This window comes from Monodelphis domestica, chromosome 7, assembly GCF_027887165.1.
Source record: "Monodelphis domestica isolate mMonDom1 chromosome 7, mMonDom1.pri, whole genome shotgun sequence".
NCBI classification, from domain to species: domain Eukaryota; kingdom Metazoa; phylum Chordata; class Mammalia; order Didelphimorphia; family Didelphidae; genus Monodelphis; species Monodelphis domestica.
This window is the reverse complement of record NC_077233.1, coordinates 234,097,160-234,109,337: the sequence shown is the minus strand read 5'-3', so window position 1 is coordinate 234,109,337 and position 12,178 is coordinate 234,097,160.

Genomic DNA, 12,178 nt, shown 5'->3' with positions numbered 1-12,178 from the left:
AGGGAAGGAATTCTCACTTCATACCCAAACTTGGAAGAGTTTCTGAGAGGGAACTTGGAAACTTATAGGAAAAGGGGATATTGTATAATGCATGACCTGGAACAAGTCATTTTAGGTCTGTTTTCTCATCTCTAAAATAGGGAAAGGAAATGAGCTAGAGATCTTTAAGGTTTGTTCCAGGTTTGAGATTCCATCCATGATGGATGGAGTGTTGAGACTGGATTCAGGAAGATCTGAACTCGAATCTGGTCTTACATACTTACTAGATGTATGATCATGGACATGCCATTTAACCTCTGTCTTCCTCAGTTTCCTCAATGGTACAATTGGAATAATACCACCTAACTCTCAAGGTTGTTATAAAGATAATATGAGATCATATTTGTAAAATATTTAGCATAGTGCCTGATACCTAGTAGGTGCCAATATAAATGCTATTATTATATATTAAAAAAAAAACATTTACTGTCCATCTTAGAATCAATGCTATGTATTGGTTCTAAGGAAGAAGTATGGTAAGGCGTAGGTAATGGGGGTAAGTTACTTTCCTAGGATCACACAACTAGGTTGAGGCCATACCTATTATTATTTATTTAGTTTATTATCATCCTGAAAAACTGCTCGAATCCTAGTATTTTTGAAATGGCTCCCACACCCTGGTATTAGCCATTTCATATCTGTCTGCTATGGTTTTCAAAGACTAAAAGCACTGGAGAGAACTATAAAAAGTAATTATCTTTAGATAGAATCTACTGGAGATAAATTTCAAGTCTGATAGATGCTAGGCAGCTAGATGGCAAAGTATTCTTATTTTTTATTTATTTTTATTGATTAATTTAGAATATTTTTCCATGGTTACATGATTTATGTTCTTTCCCTCCCCTCCTCCTACCCCCTTCAATAGCCAATGCACAATTCCACTGGGTTTTACATGTGTAATTGATCAAGACCTATTTCCCTATTATTGATATTTAGATGGCAAAGTAGATAGAGCATAAAGCCCGGAGTCAGGAAGAGCTGAGTCCAAATGTGACTTCAGATTCTTACTAGTTATATGATTCTGGGCAAATCACATAACCTTGTTTGCCTCAGTTTCCTTATTTGTAAAATGAACTGGAGAAGGAAATGGCAAACCATTCCAGTATCTTTCCCAAGAAAATCCCAAATGGAGTCCACAAAGAGTTAGACACAACTGAAAGTACTCAACAATTGATGGAGGCTAGTTCTCTCCCAATGAGGTGTCCTGAGTTATCAACATGAATCTGATTAAAATCTTGTTAAAATCAAGCCTATTATCCCCTCCCCTATTTATCACTCTTAATCATCTCCCTCTGATTCCTACTTAGGGTTTGATTAATGCAACTTGCTGCCATTCTAATTGTATCAAAAGAAAAAGGAAAATTAAACTCATCCCAAAGTAGTGACTCAAAATAAGGAGAGTCATCTTTGAGAGTTGTTTTTGAATTTTTTTTTTAGTTGAGGTTATTATTGCTGGTTTGTATCATAGACTAAAGGCAATGTTTTAAATCTCATCCCCTATCATTTCCCCTCTGCTTCGAAGGGAACCGCTAAGCATAACCCACCAGTGGGAGGCCTGCTGCTCTGTCATTTTATGGCACATCAGAACAGAAGGAGCATGGCTCCCAAGCATGCTTTTGACTTTAAAGTTCTTGTGATCTATTTGTGCACTACACATGTTAAATTGGAAATCCATTTGTCTCTCACAGATAATGTTGAGAATAGCACTTCCTGCATGAATCATTATCTTTGTCTGGAATTGTTAAACTTATGAATATGCAGGATTCTAGAAAGAAAGGAATCTGTGCAACCTGTTTAAGGTACACCCTGTGAATCTGGGGCTGGCGCTTTGTGTGACTAACTCTGAACTCTGACTCACCATGGAGTTCTCAGCCTAGACCTCTCAGAGTCCCTGATCCTTGGCGCTAATGCTCTATGGCAATGGGGAAATTCTGAGGTATGGTCATGAGGGCAAAGACACAGACACTGCTCTGGGGAGAATGGGTCTAAGTTACTCCAATATGAATGCAACTTCCAAAGGGCCTTTGGATGATTCTCCTAGAAAATGGAGAGAAACACATGAATAGTGGTTTAGGTCAGCTCAAGGATCCTGGAACAGAAAACAAAGAATAGATTTGGGGATTTTTGTTTGTTTGTTTGTTTTCAAAAGGTGCTTGAGAACAGTGTTCTGACCATGGCCAGTCTTCCACGAACACCTCCTACACCCCATTCTAATTGGAAAAAAAAAGAGAGAAGGAAATGGCAATCCACTCTGGTATCTTTGCCAAGAAAACCCCAAATAAGGTCATAAAGAATAAGACACAGTTTAATACCACTGAACAATAGCAAATGTTAAGATACATTGGCTTGTATCTACTACTAAAAATCAAAGAACTGAATTAGTTATCGCCTAGATGATATTCATGAAGAGTCAGCATGTGAAAGGGTACAGAAAAATTAGGGTTAGAGTCAGAAGGAACTGAATTCAAAGCCCACCTCTGACAGGTTGGTGACATCTAGTTGACAGGATGGATAGACTGATGGACTTGAGTTCAAATCTGGATGCAGATATTCTCTACTATTCACTTAAACATTGTCTGTCTTGATTTCCTCATCTGTACAATGAGGATAATAATAGTGCCTATCTCCCAGAGAAACACTTTAAAAGAACTTTGCAAAAATTAAAGTGCTATGTAGATATTATCATCATCTTCATTATTATTATTTAAAGTTATGTGATGAAGGGTAATTCACTTATTCTCAGTTCCCCTATCTATTAAGTATGATTAGTAATAGTACCTACCATACAGGATTATTTAGAGAAACAAATGAGAACATGTATGTAAAGTACCCTGTGAACTAATTGTTAGTTATTGCCATGCCATTGCTATATGACCTTTTCCTGAGGCTAAGATAATCAATACATTGGGGGAATCCCATATCTTTTGGGGAGGTTTTCCTGTTAGAGGTCTAAATGAAGAAATGGCTATCCTGAGTGACCTTCTTAGATGGAGTTTCTGGGGTGGGGCATCTACCTTCCTTACAAAGAGAAGAAAACTGTTCTAAACATGGGGATAAAAAGATAAAAGTGAGTCAGTCCTTGGAATTTATTCTAGAGACATAGCCACGAGAACTGAGTTGTTCAGAGTTGTAATATCCACTCCTCCCAAAATAATTCCCACAAGGCCCCATTCTTTATTCTCATACTTTAGTGGGTTCAGGATTCAGAACATGAAAAGGCTGCCCTCTCACGTATGTCATGGGGCAAAGAGCCTGGAGGTTTTGAGGCCTTGGAAAACCCATTAGGATCCCACAGGAAGCAGCAAGAAGCAGGCTAGCTTGCCTCTCCATAGTGTTTCCTGAACCCTAACTTTGAAATAACAGAGAAGCCCTTGCCACAACATAATCAAACGAAGATTCCCCTGAGGCTCCTCTGCTTAAACTATGGAAATCAGATTTTCCTCTAAATCAAGTCTTATAAAGTGTTTAAAATAGAACTATAAAAGCTTGGAAACCCCATCTGCTGAGGAAAGCCATGCAGCAAGGCAAGGGGGACTAGAATAAGAGGTGTAGAGAGACAAATATGGGGAAAGACAGAGACAGAGAGATGGAAAGAAGAGGGAGGGAAAAAAGAGAGAAAGAGAGAAGAGAAAGGGAGAGAAAAAGAGAGAGAGAGAAGAGAGAGAGGGAGGGGGAGGAGAGGAGAGAGAGAGAGAGAGAGAGGGAGAGGGAGAGAGAGAGAGGGAGGGAGAGTAGAGAGAAGAGAGAGAGAGAGAGAGAGAGAGAGAGAGAGAGAGAGAGAGAGAGAGAGAGAGAGAGAGAGAGAGAGTGTTTTACTTTTCCAACTCTATGAGACTTGTAATCTATCCTACTCTGTGGCTATGAATATGTATAGAATATAAGGGTGATAGGGGAAAGCCTCTAAAATTCCTTCCAGGACTGTAATAATACATAACAGAAATGCCCTAGATAATAGTATTCTTAGATTAAAAACTCAGATCTGGAAAGGAATCTAGTCCAACCATCTTATTTTATGTATGAGTAAACAGAAGGTCAGAAAAGTTAAGTGACTTGTCCAAGATCATATAGCAAGTATCTGAGATAGGATTTAAATACAGGCTATCAGGTCCCAAAACCAATGTGATCTATCTATAGTGTGCTGGCCTTTAAAATAAGGTAACAAAATAAAACTCTTTTAGAGATGAACTGCCAATAGACAATATCAGTCAGAAGTGGGACTTGAACCCAGGACCTCCAGCTCAAATCAATGTGCTTTTCATTGCGCTATTCAGAATATCCCTATTTGCAGGGAGAAGGGACACATTTCTTCCAGCCTCAATCAGAGAAAGTAAATGACTAATCATAGACCTCTATGAAAACAAAAGAAAAAGGTTATTATCCTAGAATGTGTGAAAGTTTGCAGGAATTAATACCTATGGATGGCATTACTGAAATTAGAAAAATCTCAGAGGGGTTAGATGAGATCTAATTGCATCTGGATGGTGTTCTGTCAAATCAGCTGAAGAAGGAAATGGCAAACCACTCTAGTGTCTTTGCCAAGAAAACTTCAAATGGGGTCCCAACTAAAAGGATTGACCAAAAACAAATTATCAGTCCTGGAAGTAAGTTAATAAGGCAAAGGAAAGTTCTTTTACAAGTGTCTTGGCAATGCCAATGGCAGTTGTATGTGAAATCCCCATGTTTGCCCATGCAAATTATTTATTTTTTTTTAAACCCTTACCTTCCTTCTTGGAGTCAATACTATGTATTGGCTCCAAGGCAGAAGAGTGGTAAGGGCTAGGCAATGGGGGTCAAGTGACTTGCCCAGGGTCACACAGCTGGGAAGTGTCTGAGGCCGGATTTTAACCTAGGACCTCCCCTCTCTAGGCCTGGTTCTCAATCCACTGAGCTACCCAGCTGCCCCCTGCCCATGCAAATTATTAAAGGACATTTTTAGAGTCCCTATTATGTCTAAGGAATTGTATATAACATAAATATATAATTAATTGTCTTCAATAAATCCCCATCTGAATACTATTGCAATATATGAGATGACAAGCAACATGGTTTCAGAACAGCCTGGGAAGACTTATATGAACTGATACAAAGTGAAGTGAACAGAACCAGGAGAATATTGTATATAGTGACAGCAATATTATATGATGACCAACTGTAAGTTGCTTAGCTATTCTCAACAATAAAATGGTCCAAGACAATCATGAAGGAATTATGATGAAAAATAGTGTCCATTTTCAGGGAAGGAACAGATAGTGTCTGAATTCAGATCAAAGGATACTTCTTTAACTTTATTTTTTCTTATGGGTTTTTTGGGGGAGGGTCTGTATTTTCTTTTTGTGATGTGGCTGATATGGAAATATGTTTTTGAGTGAGGTATATCAAATTGATTACTTTATCAAGGAGGGGAGATAGAAAATTTGGACCTCAGAATTTTTTAAATGAATGTTAAAATTTGTTTTTACATATAATTGAGAAAATATTTTTTAAACTCCCATCTATGTGTACAAATGGGAATCAAAGGTTAGAAGAACAGATGTAAATCTGGCCCCCAAAATCTAATTGTCTGTATGGTGTTACTTTCCATCACAAATGAGATTTCCAGAGTAAGTGATTGAGGATCTTTATGGGTTAATTGTCTGGGGGAAAAAAATTGCTCAATGTTTGCATTGTTCATCTTTAAGTTCCAGAACCTAAATCTTTGACAGTAATTGGGTAGTTAAGAAGAGGGAGAGATGAGGAGGGGGGAAGATAATGAATTTAGTTTTGGACACATCTAAGACATCTATAAGGCAAGATGTCTAACAGGCAATTGGAAATATGAGACAAGGTCAACAGAGAGGGTAGGGCTGAAAAAATAGATCTGAAAATCATCAGGACAGCTATAATTACAGAATTTATGGAAGCTGTATGATGATCAACTGTAAGTTGCTTAGCTATTCTCACCAATAAAATGGTCCAAGACAATCATGAAGGAATTATGATAAAAAAAATAGTGTCCATTTTCAGAGAAAGAACAGATAGTGTCTGAATTCAGATCAAAGGATACTTCTTTAACTTTATTTTTCTTATGGGTTTTTTGGGGGAGGGTCTGTATTTTCTTTCTATTTACTTGTATTTAATTTGTATTGTATTTGTATTTACTTCACCAAGTGAAATAGTATAGAAGAAAAAGAGAAGAAAAGCTAGAGAAGAGGCCTATGGGATACTTTTAATTAGTGGCAATGGCCTGGATGAAGATCCAGCAAAGAAGATGAGAGGGAGTGGTCAGATAGGTAGGAGGAGGAACTTGGAGAGAATGGTGCCCTGAAAACCTAGAAAAGAGGGTGATCAATAGTGTCAAAGGCTGCCAAAAGATCAATGGGAAAGGCCATTAGATTTGGTAACTAAGAGATCATTTAGTAACTTTAGCAAAACCCTTCAGTCAAATGATGAGTTTGGAAGCTTGGCAGGAAAGTCAGTTAGGTAGTGCCAGCCCTGGAATCAGGAAGAACTGACTTCATAAAGGAGCATCGGACACTTACTAGCTATGCAACCCTGGACAAATCTCTTAACCTTGCTTGTCTCGGTTTCCTCATCTGTAAAATGAGCATGAGAAGGAAATGGTCTTCTCCCGCACCTACCTTTGCCAAAAAATAATCCTAACTGGGACCATGAAGAGTTAGAAATGACTGAAATGACAAATGACAAAAAGAAAAGTAAGGGAATAAGAAGAAAATAGAGACACTTATTGCCAATGATCTTTCTAAGAAGGAGGGTACAAATGTGTAGCATGAAGAAGATGTATGATTCATATTCTGATTCAAAATTCTAGACTTACATTTTGCATGATAATTCATATATAACCCAGATCAAATTGCTGGCCAGCTCAGGGAAGGACAAGGAAGACAATTTGGATTATATAACTTGGGATAATATGTGGAAATTTGTTAATACATGTAATTGGTAAAAATAAATGCATACATTACTAAAAATTCCAGACTTGTAGAAGCCATGGCTGCTGCCACAATAATACTCTTTGCCTGGAGCTGAGCTAGCCTGGAGACTGAAGTCCCTCAGTAGGGGGATATTTGGCCCGTGTACAATCCTTTTCTTTGAGCTAACGATCAATACTGCAGGAAAGGTCAGAAGACACAAACCTTACTTTGCCAAAGCTCACATACATTTTCCGCTTAGCCATCCATACAAATTAGATCCCAACCTAGATGCTCAGAACAATTGGAAAAAAGAGACTTGGTTCACTCTTCCAATGATTTTTTATTCTGTGCCTACAAATTTGCAGAAATATATTTATATAATTATGTACAAAGACCAAATGTTGACTAACATCACTGGATAGAAACAATTAGCAAATCCATTATTTGAGGTCCTTTTTGAACTTTTGTTATCAAGGATCAGGATTTCATTAGCTTAAATAAACTTTCTTGCTCTTATTAAATTCATTAATGTTTATTAGTCAATAAAAATATGGTTCTCTCTTATTTTTCCACATTTCTTATATTTCACATCAGGAACTTAAATTCAATCAAAATTTTCCTGAATTTGAGCCTATAATTCATGTATATTTTTCTTATTACAACAAATGGTCATCCTTCATAACAGAAGTATACATAAAAATTTTAGGCATGAATTTAATAATTGTTCTATTCTGTTGCATAGATTAGTCCCAGGATGGTAAACCTATAGCACATGTTCCAGAGGGGGCACTCATAGTCCTCTCTGTGGGCACACCCTCCATCAAAACTTTTGCTATCGCTGGATTAAGCAATGTACAAACTTTGATATTACATATATGTGTGTGTTTAAAATGTGTAAAAATGCATATGTGTACATATATTCTTTACATAGGACAAGGGATAGAGACCAAACTTTTTATTGGGAATTCCTGGATGAAGGAAACTCTTTCTACCAGAGCAGGTCAGTCCCTTCTCTGAATTGTATGTCCTTATAGGGAGTTTTCTAAATCAATGAAAGCCTTAAGTAACTAGCCCAAGGTCACATAGTATATGCCAAAAATGGGACACATATACATACATAGAGAAAAGATTATAATCACTCACAAGTGTTTTAAATTGTAATTTTGTTTTTAGCCTCTATTTCTAGAGCTGACTGAGCAAACTTTTTTCTTTCATTTTGCTTTAGTAAAACTAATTGCCATTCTTTCTCTATAATTTGCTGATTCCCATTTTCCACTTCAAATCTACCGTGTAACTCTTCTATGACAAGGAGAAGAGATATCAGTAGATACAGTGTGTAGATCTATTCCATCTGCAGTCATCTGTTCACCTAAGTGTCTGGAGGAACCATTACTGCCTGCTAATTTAAGTTCCATGGTTCCATGCCATTCAATTTCTATAAAACTGTACATACCTCTTTACCAAGAATACCGTCTTTTTTCCCCATGAGCCTCCCCTGGCCCAGTGTAATAGAGGGAGACTAAAGTTTCTGAGCAGAAGTAGAGAATTATGAATGTGGATTTCTAGAACTTGGCTCTGAATGCTGTCATATATGGATCGTTCATTACCCAATGACTTTTCTTTTTTGTCCATTCCCAAACTTTATTTGTCTCTTCTCCTAGGCTACTAAATACTAGCCATGTGCCTTTTCCATTACATGAGTCCATCTGGTTTCTTGGATACATTTGGCTAACTTACATGACTTTTCAAGTGTGGTTTATGGACCCTGGCGGGCTCCACCCATAGGCTAGTGCACATTGCCAGGACTAACAGTTTTTGCAGACTGGGTGAGGTTCCCAATCAGCATATGAATGAAAATGGTTCCTCTGAGTATCTTTAATGGCCAACATTTGAGTAGGGCTTACTACATGCCAAGACTACACTAAGTACTTTACAAATGATTATCTCAATTGAGATGCTAAATTCAGTTCTGGAAGGTAGGTGCTATTATTATCCTTGCTTTACAGATGAAGAGCCTGAGGTTAAGTGACTTGCCTAGGGTCACACAGTTAATAAGCATCTGGGGGCTGGATTTGAACTCAAATCTTTCTGGCACCAAGTCCAGCATCCTAGCCACAATACTGCCTGTATGTACACATGCCAAATACACATGTATATATGTATATACAGACATATAAAATATAGACAGTTGTTTTCTAGGCACATATGTATATGTGTATATATATTTATGTATATACAGATGTGTGTGTGTGTGTGTGTGTGTGTGTAACTTTGTTTCTAGCCTGGATCGTTTTGACTAAGAATATCTAATTAATGGAAATGCCAAATGACAAAGATGTGTAATTGCATTAGGAAAACACGGGGTTACATAGAATTAGTATGTGTTTTGAGGGTGTCACTTCCCAAAGGATAAATTGCATTATAAATGTAAAGCAGAAAGAGATTGTTATTATTATTATTATTAATAGATTGTATCTCATTATATAGAGGTCCACACCTGAGCAGCCCTGAACCTAATAACCAATGTAGCACTTCGGAGAGTTTACACACTGTTTTCCTCAACAATTACTATTGTTACTATTACTACCATTTTCATCGTCCTCCTTCTACAGATGAGGAAATGGAAGTCTAGAGAACAGAAGGGATTTTTCCCTGGAAGAATAGGAGAGCTGACACCTGAACCTTAACCTTCTAGCAGCAGATCCCATCTTTTTCCTGTTAGGTCACACCATCTCTCACTACTAAAACAGAGATCTTCAAGGTGTCCCTTCCAGGAAAAACAAAGCAAAGAACAGCCATTACTTCCTTTTCACTTGAAGAGGAATGAGCCCACAGTTACCATGCCCGACTTTTATGCCACCAGAGTCCTCCCACTGAGGGGAGGGCAATTGCTGCTGTGGTGAGAGATGGAAAGACATTCCTGCCTGAGTCTTTGACAAGAAAAGAATTCAGGGAGGGCTCAGAACCAGGAAAAGCAAATGGAGAAACCTGTCCAATTCTTCTTTTCTCCTCACTCCAAGATCTTTTCTATCCACAAGATGGTTAGCTTTTTGAGGGCAAGACCCCTATTTCCTCTGTGTTCTCCAAAATATCAATCAGCAAGCATTTCTTTTTTAAATTATGATCCTTTATTTTACTAACTACATGTAATAACCAATTTCCACCCAAGTTTTTCAAAGTTATATGATCCCAATTGTCTCCTCCCTCTCTTCCTTTCCCACTCTCAGAGCTGGAAAACAATTCAATGTAGGTTATACATGTATTATCCTGCAAAACCTTTCCAAACTGATCATTTTTATAAGAGAATAATCATATAAAACCAAAACACTAAACAAACTAAAATGAAAAATCACATGCTTTGATCTATATTCCAACCCCAGCAGTTCTTTCTCTGGAGGTAGATAAGCACTCTTGGTCCTGAGTCCCTCAGAATTGTCCTGGATCATTGTATTCAGCAAGAATTTCTTAAGCACCTACTATGTGACAAGTAATGTTAGACTCCAGCCCAAAGAATGAAATCATCCCTTCTTGGGCTGAGCTGAAATTATGGTGGAAGCTTGCACTCTAATAGTCTAACAGAGAAAATAGTACCTGGGGCCTATCCGAGTCGGACTAGTGGGAACAGAACAAACCTACTGAGGCTGGGAGAGAAAAGGAGTGAAAGATAGTATTCTCACTTCATATTTATAGAATCAGTATCTGTTGGGGATTTTAATCCCTCTTATCTCCCAGTTATAAATGGTAACTTAATTAAAAGTGTGGCTTAACTCAGAGGAGTTTGGTGGATATTAAGAGATAAAGAGAGAGATACATTTGTAAAGTGTCACTAGGTTTAGCTTAATGGTATTTCAGAGCAATGATTCATTTCATTCCCAAACACCCAATCTGAGAGTGTCAGTCAATCAACAAATATTTATTAAGTGCTTTGTATGCGCCAGGTTTTGTGCTAAGCACTAAAGACATGAAGAAATGCAAAAACTCAGTCTTTGCCCTCAAGAAGTTGATATTGTAGGGGTCAGCTAGGTGGCTCAATGGATTGAGCCAGGCCTATAGATGGGAGGTCCTAGGTTCAAATCTGACCTCAGACACTTCCTAGCTGTGTGACCCTGGGCAAGTCACTTAACTCCCATTGCCTAGCCCTTACCACTTTTCTGCCTTGGAACCAATGCATGGTATCAATTCTGAGACAGAAGGTAAGGGTTAAAAAAAAAAGTTGATATTGTAAAGATGGAGACAACATACATCAGGACCTCATTTTATGTGAACTCAACACATGTAAATTTGGGTATATGCAACTGAAAAAATAAAGGCAGAAAAATATGTGAAATCATTTGAAAAAACATTACATCCTAAATCCACACCATTTCCCCAAGCGGCATAAAGTCTTGCAGCAGTTTGCCCAGTCTTGCTCATTCTTGTTCTGTAGTTAGTGTGAGTCGTTATTGTTTTGTGCCAAACGTTAGCTCCTTCATCAGTCTTCTTCATATTATAATAATTTGCACCCACGTCAGAATGGTGCTTCTCGTTGTTTCATTAACACTATTTAGTTATTAACAATGGCTCCCAAGTAGAAGAATAATGATGATAATAATTCTGATGAGCCTAAGAAAAGTCATAAAGTGCCTACGTATGTTCATATGAGAAATACTTCTTAAATAAATAATTAATAAAATATAATTACTATATATGATTCTTGACTTACATCAAGGATCTTGCAGCGTTTAGTGGTATAAAACAATGTGCTACTCTAATTAGGGACAATATGTCTTTAGAGTAGATGAAAGTCATCTGAAATGCAACACCAGTAGGGTTAGGGTTAGACTTGTTGCATAAAGTAGGATGAAAGAAGCCAAAGAAGGAAACTAAGGAATGGAGGAGAGTGAGCAGAGAATTAATGATCTGGGGGGTCAGTCAATATAAATGAATGGAGGCAGAAAATAAAATAGTGTTTGGGAGTAGAGTTGAGTGGACTGTTAGGAGAGAGTCCTAGAAGTGGCATGGAACCCAGGGTTTTCTCTGGACACCCCAAACTCCAGGAGTGTCCCAGATCAAAAAGGACATAGGAAACTCCTTTTCTTCCTTCAATTCTTATAGTCCTGAGGAAAAGGTGACCCAGAGCATCAGAGACCAACGATAAGGAAAGACCCCATGAGAGAAATATTCTCTTTGGATTCTTCCCTAGATTTTGTGATGAACAAAGATATATATCTTCCAGTTCTACTCTGATA